Genomic DNA, 16,432 nt, shown 5'->3' on the forward strand with positions numbered 1-16,432 from the left:
AGAAAGAATGAAAACAATGAATGAAAAGAAACAAACATCCAATGGATGATAAGAAAGGTATAGGGGAAAACACAGCTAAGGAGACTTTTTTTTTGGAAAAGGCGTAAGTAACTAACACCGCTAACTAGCAGAAAACAGCAGAAAAGAGAAGGTAATTAGCAAACCAAAACTGGGCAAAGAAACCGAAGAGTCTTTTCTACAAAGAACACATAAAACTGAAAACAAATGTACTTGTTACACCTAGTTAATATCACTAATCATAAGAAAAATGAAAATCAGAACAAGACTCAGATACCGTGTCCCTCTCAAAGGAAAGAGTATTACAAAGAACTTCATATATCTTAAAAGAAGGGAAACCACAAATGTTGCTGTGAATTTCCAGAGAGAAGAGCTCTCTTGTCCACAACTGTTGACAAGGTAAATTAGTGCGCACACTACAGAGGCCACCTGGAGGTTCCTCTGAAAACTAAAAATAACAATGACCATTTCACTGAGCCGCGCTACCGCTGGGTGTGCACTGGCAGCATATGTCATCAGTACACAGAAGACACATCTGCCTTCCCATGCTGCCTGCGGAACCAGCCACAATAGCCAAGATAAGGAATCAACCTACCTGTCCACCCGCAGAGGATGAGATCCAGAAACCACAATATCCATTCACAAACAAACACTTTTCAGCCAGACACAGGTACTGAAATCACGTCATCTGCGGCAACATGGTGGAACCTGGTAAATGAAACACACTAGGTAATGAAACACACATTATGGTAAATAAAATACTAAGCAGAGAAAGACAAACCTCACATTACCTCACTCATGGGGAATCTAAGACCCTTTAATCTCACATAGACCTACAAAGCACCACAGTGCTTGACAGGGTTGGAACAGAAGGCTGGGCACGGGTGGGGATAGGAAACAGGTACAAAGTGACACGCTGCATAAGAGGAATGAAACCTGCTATTCTATCCTCAGCAGGGTGACTACAGAAAACTTTACCAGAGGATAGTTTTCAAGACAGCCAGACAGAAGGGTTCTGGCTCTCCTCAACTCAAAGACAGGAACACTCTACAAGGCAAAAAACGACACTATGTACCCTGATTTCATCACTATGTGATGCATGCATGGATCCAAATATTCCACTCTACCCTCTACTTGTACACCTTTAGGATGGGTCAATTTTGTTTTTTGAAAGCAATGGGAAGAAACAATGAATGCTAAAATTCCCATGGGACCACGAAATGCTCTGAAACTCCAAAGCCATGCTGGGAGATCCAGACGATGTCAGATGGACCACGATCTCCAATTTCAAATTTCACAGAAAAGCTACAGACCCACCTCCACCTAGACAGAATAGGAAACCCAGAAGCAACCCACATACCTGCAACCATCTGACCTTTGAAACACCAAAATTCAGATGTGGAAAGGGCTCACTGTGCAATGAAAGGCACTGGGATAGTGTCTAGCCACTTGCAGATGAACAACACTGGAGCCTCACCTCCCACAAGATGCAAAAACTAACTCAAGGTGAATGAAAGATTTCAGCAGAAGACCGCAAGCTATACAAATCCTACAAGAAAAACTAGGAAATACCTTTCTCAACACAGGCTTTGGTAAAGAATTTAGATGACTTGGTCCCTAAAAACAACAGCAAGAAAAACCAAAATGGACAAGTTGGGCCTAAGAAATTAAAACACTGCCAGATAGCAAAATAAATCACCAGCACAGTAAAAACGTAGCCTACAGGATGGGAGAAAATGTTCCCAAACTACGCTTCTGACCAAGGTCTAATAGCCAGACTCTAACATGACCTTAAAAAAATCAAGAGGCAGAAAAACAAATAATCTAACAATAGGCAAAAAGACATGAAGACATACTTGTAAAAAAAAAAGACATACAAGTGACCAATAGACAAGAAAAAAACCTCAACATCACTCATCATCAGAGAAATGCAACTCACACGCACACTGAGATACCATCTCAAGTCGGTCAGAATGGCCATTTGTCCTAAGTCCAAGCATTTACATGGTGGCAAGGCAGCAGAGGAAAGCAAACCCCGCTACACGCTTGGTAGGAATGAAAACTAGTTCTCACACTATGAGAAGTGGTTTGGAGGTTCCTTAAAGAACTTAGAAATACCATCCAAATGAGCAATTGCATAACTGGGTATCTACACAAAGGAAAATAAATCATAAATCCTCCTTTCAAAATGACACAGGCATGGGTATGTTTTTGGAAGTGCTATTCACATGGAAATATAAAATAACATCGACCTATGTCCCCCCTTAACAGTTGATTACATGTTTTAAAGTGTTGTACATAGATACCACAAAATCCTACACAGCTTGAAAAAAAAATTCATGCTCTCAGCAGCAAGAAGGATGAACCTGCAGGCCACTATGCTAAGCAAACTAAGGAAAGAATAGAAAGCCAAATACCACATGTTCTCGCTTAGGGTGAAAATACCCATAGAAAATACAATGACTTTGCCATCTCTTTTTTTCTCTCTCTCTGTCTCTCTCATGAGACACAGAAATCCATGCTGACAGAAGCAAATATAAACCTGTGAGACCAACACTTTAGAGCTTCTGCGTTGGGGAGAAAACAATGACCCCAAAGAGAAAGCATCCTACCTTGGCGGAAAAGATGATTGGGGGAAAACTGTGGAAAATCGTAATTTGGAAGGGGTTGCTATCTAACATATTCAAGCACTAAAGCTACTAAGTGGGGAAAAGATTTAAAAAAATACACAAGCTAAAACTACGCAACGGACCTGCGCAACCACTTCCGCAAAGGACATGAAACTGATTCACAGGTGAAACTAAAGATTCTTCACATCACTAATCACTCCAAACATGTAAGTCAGAATCACACTCCGATATCAGATGCCATCAAACTCCACTGAGAATGAGTATTACCAAAACAGCAATAAAAATTTTGGATGGCAGCAACCTGTGTAGACTTACAGAAAGGGAAACTCGTATATGCTATTGATGTTGATGTAAGTTGGTGTATATACTGTGAAAAAAACTTGGGAGTTTCTCACACTGGGTATGCATTTAAAGCAAAGGCAGCTGGTTCCGAAAAAATTATCTGCCTTCCCATGTTTTATGAATCGCTATTCACAATATAGGAGATATGGAATCAACCTACCTACCCAACCACACATCAAGAGATGAAGACACTGCAGTATATCTGCACAACGTAATACTCTTCATCCATAACAAAATAATATAATTTTCATTTGGAGCCATATGGATGAACCTGAAAAATATACTGTTAAATAAAATAAGCCTGGCATAGAAAAACAAGCAAATTCATCTCACTTATATGGAATCCAACTTTGCCTTCATTAAGTAAAGGCATTAACTTTACTTCATTAACTTTGCCTTCATTAAGTAAAAGGTATAGTAGTGGTTTTCTGAGGAGAGGGGAAGGAGAAGATGGAAGGATTGGTTATGGAAACAAAGTTGCAGTTAGTTGGGACAAATACATTCTTGTGTTCTACACCACGGCTGGGTGACTCTGGTTAACAAAATAGTACATTTTCCAAAAAAGCTAGAAGGGAGCAATTTGAATGTTATCACAACAGAGAAATAATACCTGTACGAGACAACAGATATGCCAAGTACCCTGATTTGATCATTACTAAAAACATACATGTACCAAAATGTCCCAGAGGAAAAACAGTCCCAGCAGACTCTCTAATTATATACTTTATCATGCACAGAAATTTAAGAAATGTGAATACACAATGCTAATGATCACATGGAAATGGCCCTGGATGTCTAAGGAACCCTGAGAAATAGAAACTAAGTTGGAGGACTCACAATCCCTGATATGCTGCTGTGCTCCAGCCTGGGTAAGAGAATGAGACTCTGTCTCAAAAAAAAATTGTTAGGAAATTTGAGGGAATCATAGAGGTGATAAATTGTTGTTACCAAACATGTACACAGAAAAAAGCAATACTAAGTAGCATAAAATACATATCCAAACTCACATTGAGCACAGAACTTGAATAGAGATATCTGCAAAGATGACATAAAACTAACAGGTCAGAGAAAAGGTCCTCAACATCACTATTCATCAAAAAAAGTACTTCAAAACCAAACTCAGATGTCATTTCACTCACTGAAATGAATGTTACTGAAGAGATTAAAAAATTTTTTTTGAGACAGGGACTCTGTCACTCAGGCTGGAGTGCAGTGGCATGATCATGGCTCACTGCAGCCTTGACCTCTCCGGCACAAGTGATCCTCCTACCTCTGCCTCCTGAATAGCTGGAAGGACCTACAGGCACACACCACCATGCTTGGCTAATTTTTCATATTTTTTGTAGAGAAGAAGTTTTGCCATGTTGCCTAGGCTGGTCTCAAATTCTTTGGCTCAAGTGATCTGCCCACCTTGGCCTCCCAAAGTGCTTGGATTACAGGCATGAACCATCATGCCTGGCCATAAAAAAACATGCATGGCTACATCAAAGTGAAAAATTTTTGCAAGGAAAAGGAAACAATGAGCCCAAAGAGAAAGGCTGGGAGAACGTTTTGAGGAATCACATATCCTAAGGGGTTGTTACAGAAAATATGCCACACACTAACAGTACTAAAATGATCCATCCAAAACCGAGCAGGGAACCTGAATAGACATTTCTGCAAAGAAGACATTAAACCACACGGAAGGGAGCTTTCCCCAGTCAGGTGGCCCTGACTAGAGGGACAGAATTAGGCAGACACTGCCGGGGCGGGGGTGGGGGGCGGGGGGTGTTGAGAAAAGTGACCCGTGTCCCGACGGCTGGGAAACAAATGTAAAAATTCAGTAGACCACGTGCAGTAGTTCATGCCTGTAATCCCGGCACTTTGGGAAGCCAAGGTGACAGGATTGCTTTGAGCTCAGAAGTTTGAGACCAGCCTGGGCAACATGGTTGAAACCCTGTCTCTACCAAAAATACATGAAAAACACATTTCAGCAGACCAGGCACAGTAGTTCACGCCTGTAATCCCAGCACTTAGGGAAGCCGAAGGAGGAGGATTGCTTTGAGCTCAGAAGTTCGAGAGCTCAAAATGGGCAACATGGCAAAACCCCGTGGCTACCAAAAATACAAAAAAGAAAAAAAAATAGCTGGGCATGGTGGCACAGGCCCAGCTACTGGGGAGGCTGAAGCTGGAGAATCCCTTGAGCCCAGAAAGTGGAGGTTGCAGTGAGCTGAGATCTGACACTGCACTCCAGCATGGGCAACAGGGCCAGACCCTATCTCCAAAAAAATAAAAACAATTAAAAAATCAGCAAACCCTAGAGGTGGCTGGGATCCTTTCCTTCCACCTGAGGTGTGGATGCAAGGCAGCCTAACTGGAGCCTGGCCCCAAAACCCCACCTGGGCCGGGCTTCCCCTTCCTCCCACAGCCAGAGCTTTCCTCTCTCTCCATCTACACGGGGAGTCTCCCTCAGAAACAGCCCTAAAGCCCCCTACTCTTTCCAACCTCGAAAGCCCTCAGGGAATGAGTACTACTGTAAAATTCATACTAAGATGGAATGAGAGAAAAGAGAAAAGGAGAACCCAGCAGGAATACATAGAACATTCCAGAAGACGAAAGCTTCTGTACTCACCATGAAGGAAGAACTCCCCGAAGAAGCCAGTCGCAGAGAAGCCACACCAAAGCTCTGTCCTCAGCCGTCAGCGCCACGGACAGGAGGTGTTTCTTCCCCAGGATGCAGCCTCAAGTTACCCCGAAGCTGCCGCGGCACACGGTGGCTCCTGAGAACACCCCAGCTCTTCCGGTCTAACACAGGCAAGTCAATAAATGTGATAATCACATAAACAGAATTAAAAGCAAAGTCACATAAGCATCTCAACAGACACAGAAAAGGCATTTGACAAAATCCAGCATCCGTTTATAATTAAAACCCTCAGCAAAACATGCATGGAAGGGGCATACCTTAAGGTAATAAAAACCACCTATGACAAGCCCACAGCCAACATAATACTAGATGGGGAAAAGTTAGAAGCATTTCCTCTGAGAACTGCAACAATAAATACAAGGATGCCCACTCTCACCACTTCTATTCAACATAGCACTGACAATCCCAGCCAGAGCAATCGAATGAGAGAAAGAAATAAAGGGCATCCAGATCGGTAAAGCAGAAGTCAAATTGTCTCTGTTTGCTGAAGATATGATTGTATGCCTAGAAAACCCTACAGACGCCTCCAAAAAGCTCCTAAAACTGATAAATAATTTCAGCAAAAATTCAGGACACAAAATTAATGTACCCAAATCAAAAGATCTGCTATACACCAACAATGTGCAAGCTGAGAATCAGATCAAGAATTCAACCCCTTTTACAATAGCTGCAAAAATAAAATAAAATAAAATACTTAGGAATATACCTAACAAGGAAGTAAAAGACCTCTACAAGGAAAACTACAAAACACTGCTGAAAGAAATCACAGATGACATAAAGAAATGGAAACACCTCTCATGCTCATGGATGGGTAAAATCAATATTGTAAAAATGACCTTAATGCCAAAAGCAATTTACAAATTCAAAGCAATTTCCATCAAAATATCATGATCATTCTTCACAGAACTAAAAAAGACAATTTGAAAATTCATATGGAACCAAAAAAGAGCCCACATAGCCAAAGCAAGACCAAGCAGAAAGAACAAATCTGGAGGCATTACATTACCTGGCTTCAATCTATACTACAAGGCCATAGTCAGCAAAACAGCATAATACTGGTATAAAAATAGGCACATAGACCAATGAAACAGAATAGAGAACCCAGAAATAAACCCAAATACTTACAGTCAACTGATCTTTGACAAAGCAAACAAAAACATAAAGTGGGGAAAGGACACCCTATCCAACATATGGTGCTTGGATAATTGGCAAGCCACATGCCAAAAAATGAAACTGGATCCCCATCTCTTACCTTATACAAAAGTCGGCTTAAAGCTGAGACCTGAAACCATAAAAATTCTAGAAAATAACATTGGAAAAATCCTTCTACACATTGGCTGAGGCAAAGACTTCATGACCAAGAACCCAAAAGCCAGTGCGACAACAAAATGAAGATAAACAGGTGAGACTTAATTAAACCAAAAAGTTTCTGCACAGCAAAAGAAACAATTAGCAGAGTAAACAGACAACCCACAGAATGGGAGAAAATCTTCACAATCTATACATCTGACAAAGGACTAATATCCAGAATCTACAAAGAACTCAGCAGAAAAAAAACCAATCCCTTCAAATAATGGGATAAGGACTTAAATAGACAATTCTCAAAAGAAGATGTAAAAATGGCAACAAACATGAAAAAATGCTCATCATCACTAATGATCAGGGAAACGCAAATCAAAACCACAATGCCATGCCACCTTACTCCTGGCAAGAATGGCCATAATCAAAACATCAAAAAATAATACATGTGGGTGGGGATATGGTGAAAAAATAACACTTTTACACCGCTGGTGGGAATGTAAACTAGTACAACCACTACGGTAAACTGCGTGGAAATTTCTTAAAGAACTAGAAGTAGAACTACCATTTAATCCAGCAATTCCATTACTGGGTATCTACCCAGAGGAAAAGAAGTCATTATATGAAAAAGATACTTGTACACGCATGTTTACAGCAGCACAATTCACAACTGCAAAAATATGTAACCAGCCCAAACGCCCATCAATGAGATTAAGATATTATGATATATATTATAGACAGAATACACACACACACACCCCTACCCACCCACCATGGAATACCATTAAGCCATAAAAAGGAAAAAAACAATGGCATTCACAGCAAAATGAGATCGGAGACTACTATTCTAAGTAACTTAAGAATGGAAAACCAAACACAGTATGCTCTCACCCGCAAGTGGGAGCTAAGCTATGAGGATGCAAAGGCATTAGACTACTACAATGGACTTTGGGGACTTGGGGGAAAGGGTGGGAGGTGGGTGAGGAATAAAAGACTACAAATTGGATACGGCGTATTCTGCTCAGGTGTTGGGTGCACCCAAATCTCACTAACCACCTCTAAAGAACTTACTCATATAATCAAACACCGCCTGTTCCCCAAAAACCTATGGAAATAAAAAAATACAATAAACAGAAATTTTTGTATATCTATGTAAGCATATCACATTTTTTTTTATTTTTCACAGGTTCATTGAGATATAATTTATATATTATTTAATTCACTCTTTTAAAGTGTAAACTTTAATTTTTTAGAGTATTAACTAGGTGGATAAACAATCACAATATAATTTTAGAACATTTTTATGCTCCTTAAAAGAAACCTTGCACCCATTAGCAATCTTTCCCCATTTTCCCCACTCTTCCTTTAAACCCCTCCCAGCCCTAGGCAACCATCCATCTACTTCATAACTAAGGATTTGCCTATTCTGGACATCTCATGTAAATGGAATCATAATAATATATAGTTATGTGTGACTCACTGCTTTCACTTCTGTTTTCAATGTTCATCCTTTTTGGAGCATGTATTAATACCTTTTTCCTTTTTTATTGCCAAATACTATTATATTTTATGGACAGACCACATTTTATTAATCCACTCCGCAATTCATGGACATTGCTGTTATTTCCTACTTCTTATTGCTACAAATATTTGTATGCTACTTTTTATGTAGGCATTTGTTTTAATTTCTTTGTGGTGTATACATAGGAGTTAATTTACTGAGTCATGTAGTAATTCTGTATTTATCCTTTTGAAGAACTGCCAGACTGCTTTAAAGTCTCATCAGCTGTGTATAAGGGTTTCAATTTTTCACATATTTTTTATCCATTCTTCAGTTGATAAACACTTAGGTTGTTTCTAAATCATAGCTATTATGAATAATGCTGCAATGAACATGAAATTGCAGATGTCTCTTTGACATACTGATTTTAATTTCTTTAGACATATATCCAGAAGAGGCATTGATGAATCATAATGTAAATATATTTATAATTTCTTCAGAAAGCTTCATACTATTTTCCAAGATGGTGGTACTAACTTCAATTCCCACCAACAGTGTACAATGGTTTTCTCCATATTCTAATCAACAGTTATCTTCCATCATTTTTTTATTTGTTTATTGAGATAGAGTCTTGCTCTGTCATCCGGGCTGGAGTGCATTGATGCGATCTTGGCTCACTGCAACCTCTACCTCCCAGGTTCAAGCGATTCTTCTGCTTCAGCCTCCCGAGTAGCTGGAATTACAGGTGCGCGCCACCACGTCCAGCTAATTTTTTGTATTTTTAGTAGAGATGGGGATTCACCATGTTGGCCAGGCTGGTCTCGAACTCCTGACCTCAGGTGATCCACCTGCCTCGGACTCCCAAAGTGCTGGGATTTCAGGTGGGAGCCACCGTGCCCAGCCACATCTTTTTTTATAATAGCCTCAGTAACATCTGTGAGGTAATATCTTCATGGTTTTGACTTGTATTTCTCTGATAATTAGGAATGTTGATTTTTTTATCAACCTTTTTGATAAAAATCTGGCCTTTTGTACGTGTTTTTAGAACATGTCTATTCAATCCTTTGCTTATTTTTAAGTAAGCTTGTTTTCTCATTTCTGGATTAAGTTCCTTACATATTACTGATATCAACCCCTTACCTGATGTATGGCTTAAAAATATTCTCTTCCCATTTGTGGGTTGTCTCTTCACTCTATTACTGTTTCTTTTGCTGTGCAGAGAAGCTTCTTAGTTTTATGGAATCTCGTTTGTGTATTTTTGCTTTTGTTGCCTTTACTTTTGGGGTCATCTGCAGAAAACCATAGCTCAGGCCATTGTCATATGCTTTTCTCCTATCTTTGCTTGTAGCGGTTTTACGGTTTCAGGTTTATATTTAAGTCTTTCATCCATTGCTATTTGATGTTGGTATAAAGAGTGAAATAACGATCCAATTTTATTCTTCTTGTATGTGAGAATAGTCAGTTTTTCTCTACATTATTTATTGAAGAGAATTTTCTTTCCCCGTTGTGTATTCTTTGTCCTTTTATCAAAAATCAATTGGCCACAGCCACATGAATTTATTTATAAGTTCTATATTCTATCACACTGGTCTAGGTGTCTCTTTTTATGCCAGTGCTGTGCTGTTTTAATTACAACTTTTTAATATCATTTGAAATCAAGTAGTCTGATGCCTCTGGCTTTGTTCTTTTTGCTCAAGATTGCTCTGGTTTTTCAGCAGCTTTTGTGGTTCCATTCTGATTTTAGGACTAATTTTTCTATTTCTGTGAAGAATGGCACTGGATTTTGATAGTGGTTGCATTTCATCTCTAGATTGCTTTGGGTGGCATTGAAATTTTGACAATATTAATTTTTTCGAATCCATAAATATGGGATATTTTTCTAATTATGTCACTTTCAATTTCTTTCAACAGTGCTATAAATTTTCAGTATACTAATATTTCACATCATTAAAAATCACTCGTCTATTTTCTTATATATGTGTTATGATGCTATTATAAATGGAATCACTTTATCGTTTTTCAGTTAATAGTTTGTCATTGGTGTATAGAAACAAGAATACTATTTGTATGTTAATTTTGTAACTCTCAACTTTATTGAATGTGTTTATCGGCTTTAACTTTTTTTTTGATGGAGTATTTAAGATTATTTCTATGTTGGCTGGGTGCGGTGGCTTATGCCTGTAATCCCAGCACTTTGGGAGGCCGAGGCAGGTGGATCACGAGGTCAGGAGTTCAAGACGAGCCTGGCCAATATGGTGAAACCCCATCTCTACTAAAAAATTACAAAAGTTAGCCAGGCGTGGTGGCACGTGCCTGTAGTCCCAGCTACTTGGGAAGCTGAGGCAGAAGAATCACTTGAACCCGGGAGGCGGATGTTGCAGTGAGCTGAGATGGTGCCACTGCACTCCAGTCTCTTTCCTATTTGGATGCCTTTCAGTTCTTTGCCTTGTATAATTACTCTGGCTAGATGATTACATATAACATTTTCAACATTTGTAATTTGACACCACATCCATCTGTTGTAATACACTGATTGTTACTTTCACCTTGAAAACCTGGACATTTATCACTGCTCTCCCTTTCTCTTCATCTAGTTCTTGTCCAAGAAAACAACCAATCAATGCAAACCAGGTTAGATAATTATTTTTCTATAAAATCACTTCAAATGCATTAAAAAATTTTAATCTAACAATTTTTAAACTTTGTATGTCAATGATTTTAAACCGTGGTATCTCAAAACAAATCCAATACTTTTAGTAGGAAAAAATATGTTAATTCCTACACTACCATTGGGGCTACCCAAGAGTAGACCAAAGGTGATATTAATACATATGCTTATTTAGTACCTTGTTCTCACAGTTCTAGTGTAAGTCTTGAAAATCAAGTAAATTTGGAAACATTATAGTTGCACGAACTCTCTCATGAGTCAGTTAATCCAGAATATTATTTCTAAGTTATCATAAAGCCAACAAGCAAATATGTATTGTTTAAAAAGAATAATCATAATCTTATATAAATGAAACGTATTCAATATTATTTACTGAATATCTCAAGTATATTTATTTACATAGAAACAAAGGAATCAAAAGCATATGTTATATAACGTTTAAATTACTAAAAATACTTTAGATAGCATTGTTCCATAAATGCTAGTGTAAATGCTAAAAAAAGTAAAAATGTCATTCCCTACATTTCCTAAATATACTGTGACACATTATAAGTGTTTTTAAAACATATCACTAAGGGGCAAAATAAGTAGGCAAAAATAATTCTAAGTATTTAATTATGGAAAAATTTAGTACACAGCATAGTATTCATGTGATGGAAGGATTTTAAATGGATCCCAGAGATTAGCAGCAGCGGGAAGTTTCTATCATACTTAGGACTGGGAAAACAACAGAAGTCACTGGAACACAAAAGCAGGGTCATGTTATTAAAAACTGGGGCCATGGTGAGTGGCTGTGACCATTACCTAATATGTCACAGTGAATAAAGACAGATAGCACATGACCTGAGGCTTTTCTCTTCCACAGATGCCTTCCATTGGCCAGAATTAGCCAGTATTTAGAATGCACTGAAGACTGGGAGGGTCTGTTCTCTGTAACAGAGTGAAGAGAAGGAGAAGGTGAGATGCTCACTACCTTAGTGATGGCTTCAATCGTACCCCAAAACTCAGTATCACACAATAAACCTGCACATTTTTATTCAATCTGAAATAAAAGTTGAATTAAAAAAATACACAGAAAGCAGTTTAGACTTTACTAATCAGTAGTAAAGTCTTTAGGGCTGCTCTTCCAAAAGTAAGCCAATGCACTGAGAAAATTGTCCATTTTATTCATCAGAAGAAAAATTCAATGAACTTTACTCACTGACAATAGTGAGAATCAGAATGAATGAATCAGAATGTCTGTCCTAACTACTCCCTCTGGTTCTACTGCAGTTCCTGCAGTCTCCATATGGTTCATCAGTGTGTGGAAGATGAATGTGGTAAAACTGAAGTGGCTGCTTGTACTTGAACAACAACAATGCACTGAAAATTCACTCCTTAGAAGCTGTTGAAAGAGTTTGGCAATAAATACAACCTAATATTCACAATAAAGAGCAATGATCTATAAGCCCATTTTCACATCTATTGTAAAGGCCAACCATGTGTTTCAGCCAAAACAACTGATTTTATTAATACAATGACCAGACATATATAAAGAATAATATGAGTTTATTTTACCAGAGGATTTGGCTCTCACACTTGCATTCTATTGTAGGTTTTTACACTTATCCAATTCTAACAAGAGTTGGATAGACTCAGGGTTTTCCTAAAGTAACAATGACTATTCTTCACAAAAGAGTCACAAGCAAAGTCTACACTTGAAAATGTGTAGATTGTCTTCCATGCCTTGTGTGCATTAAGAAATGTTTTATTTTTAGACCTGGTATACGGACATCATGGATGAATATGTTGGCTAATTAGAACAAGTTCATCAAGTTCTTTGAAAGCCTTGGTAGACAAAGTAAAGTAATTCAAGGATTCAGTCCAGACTAAATAGTGTGAAACCGTGCAAGAAACCAAGATGTAGAAAAGTAATAATGTAAATACAAATGTGATTTCAATCTCTGCTTGGCGACTGACCTCCCTCAGACCACTAAACTCTGTGCATCAGATGCACTAACAATGAGACATTGGTCACTCACTGAGGAGGTGGGCATGGTGAAAAGCTTTTTTACCCATAGATCCGGGGGAACTGCTTAAAAGCCTGAAATGCATTCAGCTGTTGCACCAGACATCAGTTACTGATGAAGCAGAGGTGATGAACTTCCCTTAACATTGACCTAAGTGGATAAACGCATGGCAACGTGCTGAGTGACTTCAACAATGCAGACACACCCAAAGTCAAAATACCACAGGGCTACCCAGTGCTGCAAGGCTGGGACTGGGTTCCCGTGACACTGTCTTAAGGCAGTAGGATTTCTGATGCAACTGTGGGCATAAGCATATGTCCCCATACCCCACTCCCACTACTCACTGTAGGAACAGCAGTGTAACATTTGTCCTGGCTAACAATGACAAACAATCCCCAAGTCCCAATGGAAACCAACAGTGCTGGGGCCACACAGTGGCCTGAGCAACATACATATGGGTAGTAACTGAGAAGACATTTCCAAGGGATTGCCATTCCAACAGGCATGGGAAACGCTCAACATCACTAATCATCAGAGATGAGGTACCAGTGCCATCACACGCTGGTCAGAGTGGCCATTTGTCCTAAGTCAAAACATAACATGCTGGTGTGGCAGCAGAGAAAAGCAAACATGGCTATTCTCTTGGAGATAATGCAAACTGATCTCAAACTGTGGAAACCAGTCTGAAGATTTCTGGGAAAAAAAAAAAAGGGATAGAAAGCAGAGCTACGCTTTGACACAGCAATCCCACCCCGAGCATCTACCCACGGGAAAAATACATGGGTCTCTCAAAAACACACAGACACTCACATGTCCACGGGAGTGTTACTGACAGGAATAAAGATGTGGAACTTACCTAGATGCCCACCAACAGAAAACTGGATTTTTAAAAACGGGGTTCCTATACATTACAGAATGCTAACAAGCCACTAAGAAAAATCAAACACAGAAACAAAATCATGCCCTCGGTAGGAACATGGGTGGAACTGGAGGCCACTCTGCTAAGCAACTGAGGCAAGAACAGAAGACCAAACACTGCAGGTTCTCATTTATAAGTGGGAGCCCAATACCCAATACACATCAACATAACGATGAAATCAACAGACGTTGGGTACTTCCAGACAGAAAAAGGAGGGAGACAGGGAGCCCTGGAGGAAGAAAGACCCAACTGGTGCTGTGTTCACCACCTGGGTGACAGGTACGTTAGGACCCCAAGCATCAAAATTCTACTGTATAGCCATGTAGTGAAATGAACCTGCAGGCATACCACTCGATCACAATACAAGTAGCTATCATTTTAGAAAACCCAGATTTGGAAACAGAAATAGAAAAAAAGGAAGAAAATAAAAGAAAACACACAAAACAAAGAGCCTACAGTGGCCCAATCCATCCATTATGGCATGAACACAGAAAGATAACCGAATGGACACAATGAAGGAGCCAAATAATCAACCCACAATGACAAATGCTGAACCCATGGGATTCTTGCTTTTCTCCCAAAAGCACACCAAAGGCACAATGGTTGAGGGAACTGGGGGGGTCACGTGCAAAGGATCGAGCCCTTCCTTTACCCAAGACACAAAAAGCGACACAAAATCTACTGAACATCTTAAGTTCAATCCTGAAACCAAAATCTCCAAGGAAAACGCATAGGGTGTATGTCTACTGTGGGGAAACTTGAACCTCTGAACCTAAGCCACAAACAGAAAACACATAGGAATCAAATACCCATAGACCATACAATGGCTTCACCATCTCGCTTTTCTTCTCAAAGAGACACAGAAATCACCGCTAAGAAAACCTAATGTGACCATGTGAGACTAAGGACAACTTCAGAGCTTCACACAGCTTCAACACTGGAGTGAAAATAGTGAACCCAAATAAAAGGCATCTTGCAGACTAGAAGAAAATTATGGAAAACTGTGGATCTGGAAAGGCTTCTTATCTAACATATTCAAGAAACTAATGGTCCTAAGTGGACAAAAACCAATACACACACTAAAAATGCCCAAAAGACTGGCACAGGCATTTCTGAAAAAACCTGAAACAGACTCTCAGGTAATAGAAAAGTTTCTCTACATCAGTAATCATCCCCCAAATGTAAATCCCAACCACACTCAGATACTGCCAAACTCCCCAGAGAACTAGTATGACCAGGAACAGCAATAAAACTTTGTGAAGATAAGGGCAGTGTAGATTTGCAGACAGAGGAATTCCTACATACTACTGGTGAGAATGCAAATTCGTATACCCACTGGGAGAGACAGCTGGAGGTTTCTGAAACAATTAACAACACAAGTACCAGTTCCCTCTAGCCATCCCAACACTGGGTATACCTGCAAAGCCAAGGAAACCTACCTTAAGGAGGTATCTCCCTTCCTATGTTTCATGAAGTACTCTGGACAATAACTAAGGTGTGGAATCAACCTACTTGTCTTTCCACAGATGAAAAAATGCAGGAATTGAAGGATATATGCACAATGGTGTACTCTTCAGCCATCAAACTTCTGGACATCAGTTCACTACCAGAAAGATGGAGAAACCTGGAGGACATTAAGTTAAAAAACATGAACCAGGCAGAGGAAGACAAACACAAATACTGCACAATCTCATGCACGTGGAATCTAATAAAGCGAATCTCATAGAGTAGCAATGTCAACAGTGGGTACCAGAGGCTGGGGGGAGGATTGGAAATGGCTTCAAAGGGATGCTCAGGTGAGATGCAGGTACTCTGGTGTTCTCTGGCACAGCAGGGTGACTAGGCTTAACAATATCATAGCATAATATTCAATATTGCTGGAAAGGATTTGGAATGCTCTCTCCATCAAGAAATCCTCACTGTAGCATGAAACAGACGCTAGGTCCTGCAGTTTCATTGATTCATGTAAAAAAGTCCGTTGCACCCTTTAAATAAAAACATAGACCATTGATATTTTTGTTTTCCAAACAGGATCACAACACACTACTAAAAATCCCGTGGGACAATGAAATGCCCCGCATTCCCAAAGCAGTTCCTACACACACAAAGTCGGTGGAGTGCCATCACACTCTTCCACTTTACATTACTTCCCAAAGCTTTAGTTACCCAAGCCATTCGTGATAAGCATTAAAAGGGAAACACAGCCCAATGAACACAATGAGGGTGTCCAGCAGCAAACTCAAATGAAGGTCTCAGTTAATTTAGAAAGTTTATTTTGCCAAGGTTGAGAACACACTCGTGACACAGCTTCAGGGTCATGACGACATGTGCCCAAGGTGGTCAGGGCACAGCTTGGTTTTATA

General features: G+C 39.5%; 1 protein-coding gene across 1 annotated transcript in view; it reads right to left on the reverse strand.

The window, feature by feature from the left end:
• Positions 1-16,432, reverse strand: part of LOC107973632 (POTE ankyrin domain family member G) — an 80,613-nt gene that overhangs the window by 42,644 nt on the left and 21,537 nt on the right. Inside the window, exons 10-14 of the mRNA XM_063791056.1 lie at positions 15,582-15,693; positions 8,044-8,077; positions 5,602-5,774; positions 3,151-3,261; positions 614-726 (exon numbers count right to left, since the gene is read on the reverse strand). The gene's annotated coding sequence lies outside the window, so the exon portion shown is untranslated. The remainder of the gene's footprint in view (positions 1-613; positions 727-3,150; positions 3,262-5,601; positions 5,775-8,043; positions 8,078-15,581; positions 15,694-16,432) is intronic.

Source organism: Pan troglodytes, chromosome 13 (genome assembly GCF_028858775.2).
Source record: "Pan troglodytes isolate AG18354 chromosome 13, NHGRI_mPanTro3-v2.0_pri, whole genome shotgun sequence".
Classification (NCBI taxonomy): domain Eukaryota; kingdom Metazoa; phylum Chordata; class Mammalia; order Primates; family Hominidae; genus Pan; species Pan troglodytes.